This window comes from Neoarius graeffei, chromosome 1, assembly GCF_027579695.1.
Source record: "Neoarius graeffei isolate fNeoGra1 chromosome 1, fNeoGra1.pri, whole genome shotgun sequence".
NCBI lineage: Eukaryota > Metazoa > Chordata > Actinopteri > Siluriformes > Ariidae > Neoarius > Neoarius graeffei.
This window is the reverse complement of record NC_083569.1, coordinates 56095649-56108066: the sequence shown is the minus strand read 5'-3', so window position 1 is coordinate 56108066 and position 12418 is coordinate 56095649. Positions and strand designations below refer to the sequence as shown.

Genomic DNA, 12418 nt, shown 5'->3' with positions numbered 1-12418 from the left:
TCAACCCCATAGAAAATCTTTGGAGGGAGTTGAAAGTCCATGTTGCCCAGTGACAGCCCCAAAACATCACTGCTCTAGAGGAGATCTTCATGGAGGAATGGGCCAAAATACCAGCAACAGTGTGTGAAAACCTTGTGAAGACTTACAGAAAACGTCTGACCTCTGTCATTGCCAACAAAGGGTATATAAAGTATTGAGAAACTTTTGTTATTGTCCAAATACTTATTTTCCACCATAATTTGCAAATAAATTCTTTAAAAATCAGACAATGTGATTTTCTGGATTTTTTTTCTCATTTTGTCTCTCATAGTTGAGGTATACTTATGATGAAAATTACAGGCGCCTCTCATCTTTTTAAGTGGGAGAACTTGCACAATTGGTGACTAAGTACTTTTTTGCCCCACTGTAGCCTGCTGTAAGCTACATCGTCATGCCGCATTGGGATGGGGCCAGAGCGTACTACAGCATCGGACATTGCCTTCGCTAATTTAAACACCTCTACAAAGTTACTCTTAGTAACCTCAGACTGACGAAAGCGTATATCATTAGCTCCTGCATGGATAACTATCTTTGAGAACCTGTGCTTGCCTAGGACCCTAAGATTACCTGCTCTGTCTGGCGCCCTGGCTCCCGGTATACACCTGACTAAAGCTGCTGGTGCCCCAAAGGCTGAGCTAATTTCACATGCCGTATGATAGAGTCCCCTATAACCAGAGCTCTTTCAGGTTTCTCAGTGGGTGCATCACTAAGGAGAGCAAACCTGTTCTACACGTGACGTGGAGAGGAGTGGTGCTCCCGTGGGCGAGCCTCAGCGGTAGCTCTGGCTCTACACTTATGCCTCCGAGCAGTCAGCCATTCGCCCCGCTGTAAGGGCTCTAATGCTGGAGCTGGGGGATTACTAACTCCACCTAGGGCATCCAGACTTTCCCCTACAGAAACTACACTGTTCTCACGCTCACTGACCTTCTCTAAAGCCTGGATACGCGCTTCTAGCACTGTAATCTTCTATGTCAGAAAGCTAACTAATCTGCACTTATCACAAATAAAGCTATCGCTAGCGACAGAAGAAGAATGACTAAACATCCTGCACTCAGCACACTGAACAGGCCGAAGGTGTGCCATGATGAAAGGATTCACGTACCTTAATCGAAGATCTGTTGATATTAAAGCAGATCCGATGTGGATAGCCTCCGCTTGTGGTCTTTACGCAGGAGGAGAAAAAAAAGAAAAAGAAAGCTTCTGGTCTCGGCGTTCTTCCGAAAAAAAGAAAAAAGTGGAAAAAAGAAAGCGAAAGTGGGAAGTACAAAAAGGAAAGCAACAGTACAATAAAAATGAAGATGATACTGGAAAATTATTTGTAGAATTTAAAAAAAAAAAAAAGATTAGCAATTAACGCCAACACTCGCGGAAAAAAAAAGGACTCGTCGCAAACAACTCAGGAACCAGGAAGTGCCTGAACAAATGTATAAATGCACATGCTACAGTACAGAAATGAAAAAAAAAAATATAGCCCACTCAGAAGTAAATTGACACCAAGATTCGAACCCATGTTCATTTTGGAACATGGGTTCGTTCCTTTCCTGGACAGCGCTCTAGATCAGTGTTTCTCAACCAGTGGGCTGAAAATTTTTCTTCAAGTTGAAGCTAATTTTTACTTATCCTAAGGTACAATTGCTGGGTCGCATCCGATGTCACATCCGCCTCATTAAGCTACGGTCAGACTACAGCTCGCGATAGGTTCTTGATGAGAATGAGGCATTTTGGTGGCAATGCATCATGATATACATGTGAGCTAAAAGTTATGGTCACACAGTAGGTGAACACTTGACTGTCACGCCTTTGCGCGCTTGAGTCTGGTGCAGCTCGAGCAACCGCGCTCGCTCACGGAACATGCTGTGTGCGCACTTGGGACCCAGTCATTATGGGAAACACCTGATGCTGATTTGAGCACAATCAGCACATACAAATACGGACGCTGTTTACACAGAGATTTTGAAGTAATTATCATTATCACGGTCACGTTTGTTTCGGCAGGCCAGGCGTGCTGCAGCTCGGGCAGTTGCGGAGGCAAAAACTCGGAACTGGGAGGAGTTCGGGGAGGCCATGGAGAAGGACTATCGGTCGGCCTCGAAGAAATTCTGGCAAACCATCCGGCGCCTCAGGAGGGGGAAGCAGTACTCTGCCAACACTGTTTACAGTGCGGGTGGGGAGCTGTTGACCTCGACTGGGGACATTGTAGGGCGGTGGAAGGAATACTTTGAGGATCTCCTCAATCCCACCGTCATGTCTTCCACTGAGGAGACTGAGGCTGATGACTCAGAGGTGGACTCATCCATTACCCAAGCCGAAGTCACTGAGGTGGTTTGCAAGCTCCTCGGTGGCAAGGCACCGGGGGTGGATGAGATCCGCCCTGAGTATCTCAAGTCTCTGGATGTTGTGGGGCTGTCTTGGTTGACACGCCTCTGCAACATCGCGTGGCGGTCGGGGACAGTGCCTCTGGAGTGGCAGACTGGGGTGGTGGTCCCTCTTTTTAAGAAAGGGGACCGGAGAGTGTGCTCCAATTATAGGGGAATCACACTTCTCAGCCTCCCAGGGAAAGTTTACTCCAGGGTACTGGAGAGGAGAATTCGACCAATAGTCGAACCTCGGATCCAGGAGGAACAATGCGGTTTTCGTCCTGGTCGCGGAACACTGGACCAGCTCTATACCCTTCATAGGGTGCTTGAGGGTTCATGGGAGTTTGCCCAACCAGTCCACATGTGCTTTGTGGATCTGGAGAAGGCATTCGACCGTGTCCCCCGTGGTATTCTGTGGGGGGTGCTTCGGGAGTATGGGGTTCGGGGCTCTTTGCTAAGGGCTGTCCGGTCCCTGTACGAACGGAGCAGGAGTCTGGTTCGCATTGCCGGCAGTAAGTCAGACCTGTTCCCAGTGCATGTTGGACTCCGGCAGGGCTGCCCTTTGTCACCGGTTCTGTTCATAATTTTTATGGACAGAATTTCCAGGCGCAGCCAGGGGCCGGAAGGAATCCTGTTTGGGAACCACAGGATTTCATCTCTGCTTTTTGCGAATGATGTTGTCCTGTTGGCTTCTTCAAACCAGGACCTTCAGCATGCACTGGGGGGGTTTGCAGTCGAGTGTGAAGCGGCTGGGATGAGAATCAGCACCTCCAAGTCCAAGGCCATGGTTCTCGACCGGAAAAGGGTGGCTTGCCCTCTCCAGGTTGGTGGAGAAGTCCTGCCTCAAGTGGAGGAGTTTAAGTATCTCGGGATCTTGTTCACGAGTGAGGGAAGGATGGAGCGTGAGATCGACAGGCGGATCGGTGCAGCCTCTGCAGTGATGCGGTCGCTTTACCGGTCCGTCGTGGTGAAGAAGGAGCTGAGCCAAAAGGCGAAGCTCTCAATTTACCGGTCGATCTACGTTCCGACTCTCACCTATGGTCATGAGCTTTGGGTAATGACAGAAAGAACAAGATCGCGGATACAAGCGGCTGAAATGAGTTTCCTTCGCAGGGTGGCTGGGCACTCCCTTAGAGATAGGGTGAGAAGCACAGTCACTCGGGAGGAGCTCGGAGTAGAGCCGCTGCTCCTCCACATCGAGAGGAACCAGCTGAGGTGGCTCGGGCATCTTTTTCGGATGCCTCCTGGACGCCTCCCTGGGGAGGTGTTCCAGGCATGTCCCCCCGGGAGGAGGCCCCGGGGAAGACCCAGGACACGCTGGAGGGACTATGTCTCTCGGCTGGCCTGGGAACGCCTCGGTGTTCTTCCCGAGGAGCTGGCCGAGGTGTCTGGGGAAAGGGAAGTTTGGGCTTCCATGCTTAGACTGCTGCCTCCGCGACCCGGTCCCGGATAAGCGGAAGAAGACGAGACGAGACGTTTGTTTCTAGCCATGTTTAACACCGCTTAAATACTCTGCTTTATGATTCTGCTTTGCTTTCATTTGTGTTTTGTTTCTGTAAATATCACACCTGTTCATAAACACTTTCACTTCACTCCGTCTACCCCGTCTATCTTGTATCTTGATCCCCAGATCTTCAAGCAGAGATGAGAATGGGTCCTGATGAAAAAAAGCAGAAAATCTCTAAAATGTCCCGAGGGCGTCAAAGGCGCCTGAAGTAATAAGGGGGGTCCAGGGGGGACACCTCCTGGGAAATTTTTTTCAAAATGAGACCTTACCCTATTTCCTGCAATCTGAGCTGTAGTTAATTAAAACACCTGATGCCTATTTTCATACTTATTGAAATAAAAACACTATTATATAGAACAATATGCATCAAAATCAATGTGTATTGTATTAATTCAAAATAATATCCACATGAAGGGGACTGGTTATTACTCTGTCAACATCACTTGTTTTTCTAAAAAATGTCCATTAAAATTCATAGTTATTTACAGTTCCATTAATAATTAAAATTCATATATTCAATATATTGAATTAAAAAAAAAAAACATTCATATCTTATGGAGACTGACCTTTTCCTAATGTCCACATTACTTGTATATGATTTTTTCACAATGTCTATTTAAACTTTAAAAAGTTATACAATTATCAACACTGTCAGCTATAATTCAAATTATCATATATTCAATGTATTGAATCAAACAAATGCATATTTTATGGGGACTGTCTTTATCTTATTGTCCACATCTTCAAAAGGAAAATGTCTATTTACATTTTTTACAGTTAAAAGTTATTTACAGTTCCCAGTTATTTTTGAAACAAATTTATCATTTAGACTACTTCTTCAGCTTCTTGGCCAAAGCCAAAAGCTCATCAGTCCTCTCTTTTTTCCTTGTTCTTTCATTAGCCAGCTCCTCCTGTGTTTTTACATGCTCTAACCTGGCTCTCTTCTGCTCTCACACTCCTCTCTTGCTTTCCTTTTGCTTTGCTAAACTTGTCTTTTATACCAGCATCAATTTCACGTACCTTCGCTTCATCTCGCTTGTCAATAGTATTCGGCATCTTGAGAAAACACGCCGATTAGAGGAGCGTATTTTTGATATGCAGCTCACAAACGTGTAAGTTTTGATAAAAGAAAGCGGATGTGGGTGTCTTTGTAAAAACTGTTTTGATCGGCCATTATGGTCTTGACATTGATGTTTTGACCAATAACAATGTAGATAACACGAATTTTACATCACATTAAATGAGACTAAAGATGGCGATTTACAAATAATGTGTAAACATCGTTGGAGTTAATTAAGTTTGAACAGCATGAAGGAACATACCCCAACCCCCTGAAATTAATTTTTTTAAAAAAATTCTCAACGGATTTGGCATAATATAAAAAGGTCGTTTTTTACTCAGAAAAAGCGGAAAACTCTCATCCCTGTTTAAGCCAGCGACATATAAAAAGTTGTACGCGTCCATGCTCTTCCAGGTTTCCACCTGTTTGTCCATGTAGAACGATGTCTGCAGCACCAGGTAGTTTGAGATATTGGGGAACTCAATGGATGGATAATTTTCCAACTTGTAGGAAAAATCCCTTCTTTATTAAATGTGTAAGCATCCATCCCATTGAGTAGTTTTTACATCCACTTCTTTTGAATGTACTTCTCGGTTTGAATAACTTGCTTGTCTGCTGTACACAAATATGGCAATAAGTTCTTGCATTAATGGACCAGACTCCACTTCTGGATCATTAATCCCTTCTGAGTGAGAATGCCCTGCATGCATGGTTTTATTTTGGCTTATGGAACATCCATACAGTTAAATACAATACCTACAATTAAAAACAGTGCCACTTGCTTTTATTATTACAAGAATGATTATAGTTACTGCCCTGTAATGACCTGGCGACTTGTCCAGGGTGTACCCCGCCTTTCGCCCGTAGTCAGCTGGGATAGGCTCCAGCTTGCCTGCGACCCTGTAGAAGGATAAAGCGGCTAGAGATAATGAGATGAGATGAGATTATAGTTACTATATGACTATAGCTACAACTGGAACGTGCTGATTTAGGTTAGCGTTTGTAATTATTGTACCGTTCACTATTAGATAAACCCCGGTAGATGGCTGTACTTTGGCGCATAGGGGGTAACAATAACATTTTTAAGAAAATTGTTTCACTCAAACAACTCGGATGCACCGGCATTAGGAATACTGTCCAAGCCAGCACTGAATCCAGATGCGGTTCCCACAATTTTTGGCCAAAAGCGGACAAGACAAACGAAACAACGCGGTCAGTAGTCCGCAAAAGAGAAGTTCAAAGGGTAAGAAAACACTTTTTAATGGCTTCCCTAACTTTTTTATTAAGCGTGATGTTATTTCGAGTTCCTTTGTGCATCAACGTAATTGCTGATGCAGCTAAGCAGCTTGATGTTTGTTGGGTGTCCTGGTTTGATTCAATGTCAGAAAAACCTCGGTAATGACTAAAACAACTCTATAAATATTGTTCACTTGTGTGTAACTAATTGATATGGTAATGCTTGTTTTTCATGATCATCATCATCGCTATTCGTGTCATTGTCTGAAATACTCAAGTGAAGAAATGTCACTGGCGCTATGGTCCATTTTGTCAAATGTGGCTGTGTATTGCAAGTGACGTCACACTTTACGGAAACCATTCGGAGTTCTTTTAGGTATACAGGAACTTGTTTGTGGAATAGCCAGCCTCGATCACTGCAGTCTAGTCAAACACGTGATAATTTTAAGAAACAGGTGAAACAGTTTTTATGGAGTAAATTCCAAACCCAGTTTTATGATGTGCATATAACTAATTTTTAATCATTTTGGTGCCATTTCCGTAATCTAGTTGTCTCATCTCATCTCATTATCTCTAGCCGCTTTATCCTTCTACAGGGTCGCAGGCAAGCTGGAGCCTATCCCAGCTGACTACGGGCGAAAGGCGGGGTACACCCTGGACAAGTCGCCAGGTCATCACAGGGCTGACACACAGACACAGACAACCATTCACACTCACATTCACACCTACGGTCAATTTAGAGTCACCAGTTAACCTAACCTGCATGTCTTTGGACTGTGGGGGAAACCGGAGCACCCGGAGGAAACCCACGTGGACACGGGGAGAACATGCAAACTCCACACAGAAAGGCCCTCGCCGGCCCCGGGGCTCGAACCCAGGACCTTCTTGCTGTGAGGCAACAGCGCTAACCACTACACCACCGTGCCGCCCTAATCTAGATGTACTCTGATAATTACAATTCGCATTTTATTTTTGGTTTATGACTATCATTGTTTATACAATTTTGTCAATTTATTATTGTCTCTTATATTTTATTGTTTCCTGTTGTCATCAAGAGGACCACATTGGAAATAAGTGTATTTTATACTTTGTGTTATCCTCGGTGCTCTTTATACTGTATCTTTTACATGTACAAATTTTACCAAATAAATCCATACCATACCAGCAGCTCAGGTGTTTCTGGCAATATTTCTGCCTTTTTCTGTACAAGTGCATCCTCCTGTAATGTTCACATGAATCCTGTATAGTAAAGCAGTGTTTGTTTACCCTCTTTCTGCATTGCCGTGGGGGTTGGACTGCCTACTACGGTAATTACGGTAGGCTAGCCTGGGGACGTCTTGATGAGAAAGTTTTTCATGAAGGAGTCCAGAGCATGCTAATAGAAGAAGAAAGAAGAAACCTTTATTTGTCACATGCACACTTCAAGCACAGTGAAATTCAGCCTCTGCATTTAATCCATCTGAAGCAGTGACCAGAGCAGTGGGCAGCCACACACACCGCCCTGGGAGCAGTCAGGGGTTAAGTACCTTGCTCAAGGGCACCTCAGCCCAAGGGTGCCCCACGTCAACCTAACAGCATGTCTTTGGACTGTGGGGGAAACCGGAGCACCCGGAGGAAACCCATGCAGACACGGAGAACATGCAAACTCCACACAGAAAGGCCCCCGCCGGCTGCTGGGTTCAAACCTGGAACCTTCTTGCTGTGAGGCGACCATGCTAACCACTACACCACCGTGCCGCCCAGTATAACAGTTTCAGCAGTGTTTTACAGGTAAAGAGTTCAGGTTTGTCCATAAGTCACGGTTGTAGCTCATTAATACACTATTTCAGATGTATAGTGAATAAAAAACAAGCAAACAAAAACATGATGTCACTTTAGTAGGGCTTTCGCGTTGCCTCTTCAGTACTGAAGTATAGAGGATGTGCAGTCACGTGACCCGTCCGTGTATACTCCGCCATATTGGACAACTTCAGGATTGTTTACCTTGCGCGAGCGTAATGGATCCAGGGAGTAATCCCCAAGAAAATTTGGAAAATACCCCATCTACATCGCGCGATAACTTGTCTAAGTTTGTTCAGCATCTTGAAGGTGACGTGAGGCAGCGTTATGTGGAAAAGTGTTCCAGGTTGGGGATTGCAGATCCGTACAACTTGCCGCAATCCTTGTTCAGGGAAATTCGGAGCTGCGGTGCCGGCGATTTGCCCGATCTGGCCTACCACGACATTTACAATTTTCTTGTTAATCATGAATCGTGTTACACTGGCAAAGCCCTCAAAGCTTACAAGAGCTTGGAAGCTTATAAATATTTTGTTGCGGGATGGGTATCCCAACTATACCTCTGGAAGGTTCCGAAGAAGAATGTCTACTTGATAACCTCACGGGTAAGTGGCATTAAGACGTTTATCATAAAGAGAACATGCAGGACGTTTTATCGTAAGAATGTTCGAAATCTAAACTCAGTTCCAGATAATGACAGGGTTGTAAATATGTATGTTTTTGTGTGAAAAAAAAAAAATCACAAATCACCGCTATCTTTATCTGTGCAGAATTATTATTCAATATCAGATATAAATGTATAGGGGTCACAGATATGTCCAGCTTCTATATTCAAACAAATTAAAAAAATATTTTCTTGCACCTCTATGTGCCTAAAATAACATACATATTCTTTTTCAGTACTTTACACAATCTGATAGGAAGAACTTTATAAACAAGTTATGCATTTGTATACATATTTTATTAAGAACATTAATATTACACGTCCATGTGATCACAACTTGGTGATAGGTGGTGCAGTATACTACAATTATACAGCAAGTTCTAACTAACATTTTGAAAAGACCCCAATGGTCCAATAAAGTGTGCAGTGACTAAAAACAGTGTCTCTCCTCGTCTGCGGGGAATCTATAAAATGACAGGCCCTCCTTTTGGCACAACCAAATGCTGAACAAGATATAACCATTCTCGAAAGATCTACTCCCACACACTTGATAATCAGAACGGGTTCGTCTAAGTTCTATGCAGTGTTGCCAGATTGGGTGGTTTCCCGCCTAGTTGGGGGATTTTAGTGCATTTTGGCGGGTTTTGAACATATTTGGGGCCAGAAAACGTCAGCAGTATCTGGCAACACTGGTTCTATGCGCGGCCATGCTGTCCAAGATGGCAGATAAACAAATATCACGTGACGTCACGTGCACGCTCTCTATACACTCAGCCTTGCGCCCAAATGACGTCATGCATCGCCCTTCCAACAGACAACATGGCAGCCTCCTGGTGGCATTACAGCAGTGATACAAAAACGCTCACAACTTTCTTATAAATGGTCAAACATGCCTGAAACTTTTCTTACGGGCTCTTAATATTACAAGCTACCAATCCATGCATGTATTTACTTTGCATTTTTTTATTCCTTTAACAGTAACAAAACATATATATTGGCCTCTGCTATTAATTTTTCTTACCATTAGGGGCCGCTAGCGTGCACTGTGTTAAACAAAGCTTTGAGTCATGAATCTTTATTCGACTCATTTGGATTCGGAGCTTCACTGGTTCAGAAATCTTCATTGCAGCTTCACCAGTAAGCATTCATAATAACTTAGAAACAGTATGTTTCGATTATTAATTGAAAACATTTAGTAGACCATTTTCCCAGCTGTAAATTATTTTCCAGTTTCTTTATTACTTGACTACACTGAACAAGAAACTTCAAGATTTTTTTTTTTTTAGTTGTCGGAGTGTTGCTTTTATCTTTAAAACAACACCATCTTGTCTGTGATTAGTAGCTGTAATTCAGGTCTGGTAGGTGTAGCACTGCAGGGTGGATTCACTACAGAGTACATCCTGTCTAACCTGTGTTACAAGCAGGCTGTCAAAAGATGATAGCCTGCTTGTAACGCAAGCAGTCGATTTACATTTAATCAGTGGCTTGTTGTAAATAACTTGTGCACAAAATATATGAGAAAACCACACCATCAAAGGTAATAATAAAAGGAGTGAGAATGAATCAGTAGAAGAAGTGAGTTTGTTTTATCTCCAGCTGTCGGTTTCCAACAACTTGGAGAGAAAAGTAACATTTTCACAAGATTTTCAGATCTGAGTTTCATTTGATAGCAAACATCATAAACGGATATAAAAAAAACATCCGTTTTATATAAAATAATTAGTTCAGGCGAAAATAGTTGTTTGTGTGGGCTCGCTCCCTAATATAAACTAAATGTTCATTATTTTGTTTGGTGTCGAACATAAAAACGGAACAGATTTAATTATCATAGTATTTATAATAAGCGTACTTACTTATTTTTCAGTGTGTTGGGTGATTCAAAAGAAAAGTATCGCTGAAGGTAGAATTCCAAACTAACTACCTCCAGTTCTCTTCAGAAAAGAGGAAACGATACTGGTAGGTCTGGGCAAAGTTTAGACCACACCCTTCCAGCGTCCGGCACAGAAAGCGCGTGAAAAATGTGCTGCAGGAGCCATGTACTGCATGATTCAGATCTTTCAAAAAAAAAAATTTTATCTCCTCAAGTGAAGCTACACTCGGGAACCGGAAGAAAGTGTGAGAAGATCCGTGTGACCGATAACGGGTGTGTCGGGAAGAATACGTCGACACATTTTGTGTGTGTATGACTGGCAATTACCTTTTTTTCATGGTTTTTATTTTATTTTATTTTTTTAAACGACAAACTCTCTACAATACTTTGAATAAATCTATCAGAAACCAAAATCCCACCTCCTCTAATGAGTGGATTAAATATGTAAGATAAAAGAAAACAAATATAACAAGGGGTTATCACAACTGATGTGAAAAAGTGTTTCATCTCATTATCTCTAGCTGCTTTATCCTGTTCTACAGGGTCGCAGGCAAGCTGGAGCCTATCCCAGCTGACTACAGGCGAAAGGCGGGGTACACCCTGGACAAGTCACCAGGTCATCACAGGGCCGACACATAGACACAGACAACCATTCACACTCACACCTACGGTCAATTTAGAGTCACCAGTTAACCTAACCTGCATGTCTTTGGATCCGGAGGAAAGCCACGCGGACACGGGGAGAACATGCAAACTCCACACAGAAGGGCCCTCGCCGGCCCCGGGGCCCGATCCCAGGACCTTCTTGCTGTGAGGCGATAGCGCTAACCACTACACCACCGTGCCGCCCAATAGTAACTTATTCTGGTTTATTTTTCCTCACGTTGCGCGCCCCACAATTTGAAAAGCCCTGCTCTAGCCTGATTACTCCGAGATTTTACGGCAGCCACCACGGCCTAGTGGTAGCGTGTCCGCCTCTCGATCAGGAGATCGGGAGTTCTCGGTCGGGTCATACCAAAGACCATCATAAAAATGGTGCCTACTGCCATCTGGCAAGGCACGCTGCAATACAGATGTGCATGGGGAGTTAAACTCTCGTGGTTACCAGAGGACTAGCCCCCCACTGTAACCCTAGCTATGTAATAGGCGAGAGGCCGAGGGCTATGGAAACGGAGATCGGCGCCGCCCGATGCGCCACCATACAGGCCTGGTTAGTACTTGAGTGGGAGACTGCCTAGGAATACCAGGTACTGTAAGGCGTGGGAAGGACTTTTACGGCAGCCGGCATCCAAAAAGTTGCATTGCTGCCATCTACAGGACTACCACCGTAGTGCATTATATCCTGCTATATACACCAGTGTCCGTTCAGAACTTGAAAAAACATCGTCTTCCCCTCCTGCTTGACCCTATTTCTAAAATACCTTTCAGAGATACTTTTTCCAAGCCAATCTCCCGCAGCTGTCTAATTAAATCTTGCCTTTGGCGGTCATAATTTCTACAAGAAATCAAAACATGATGCACTGTCTCGCACTCTTGGCAAGCACACAGGCCATTTTGATGCTTTCCCGAAATAAATAAAGTGCTGTTCAGAAATGGGTGACCAATCCTCAATCTAGAAATAATCACCTCTTCCTTACATCTAGCTCTCTCTCCCCCCCCCCCCCCTTTTACAGTCATTAACTGAATCAGTTACCCTACCGACAATTGAGAATAGATGCCTCCCTTTGTTTTCTTGCTCCCAAAGCTGTTGCCATTTTAAAATTGTTTCCTGCCACACAATAATTTTTTTACCCTTTGCCTTGGACCATAGTTAATAGAGGGAAATGGTTAGGAAACTCGGCAAACTTCAAAGGATCGTCCTATTGTTTCATATTTGAGGTTGAACTGTATAGAAGCGAAAGAAAACTTA

The 12418-nt window shown here is 43.7% G+C and overlaps 1 protein-coding gene across 11 annotated transcripts in view; it reads right to left on the bottom strand.

Annotated features, from left to right (window-relative positions):
• The window catches only part of LOC132894981 (uncharacterized), a 39218-nt gene extending 28560 nt beyond the window's left edge, over nt 1-10658 (bottom strand). For 2 of the 11 annotated variants that reach the window (XR_009655702.1, XM_060935208.1), the window contains exons 1-4: nt 10493-10655; nt 7466-7574; nt 3965-4053; nt 1142-1253 (exon numbers count right to left, since the gene is read on the bottom strand). The gene's annotated coding sequence lies outside the window, so the exon portion shown is untranslated. Of the gene's footprint in view, nt 1-1141; nt 1254-3964; nt 4054-7361; nt 7575-10492 lie in introns of all 11 variants that reach the window. The other 9 variants (XM_060935134.1, XM_060935149.1, XM_060935188.1 and 6 more) reach the window with 8 other exon arrangements.
• Between the last annotated feature and the right edge of the window lie 1760 nt (nt 10659-12418).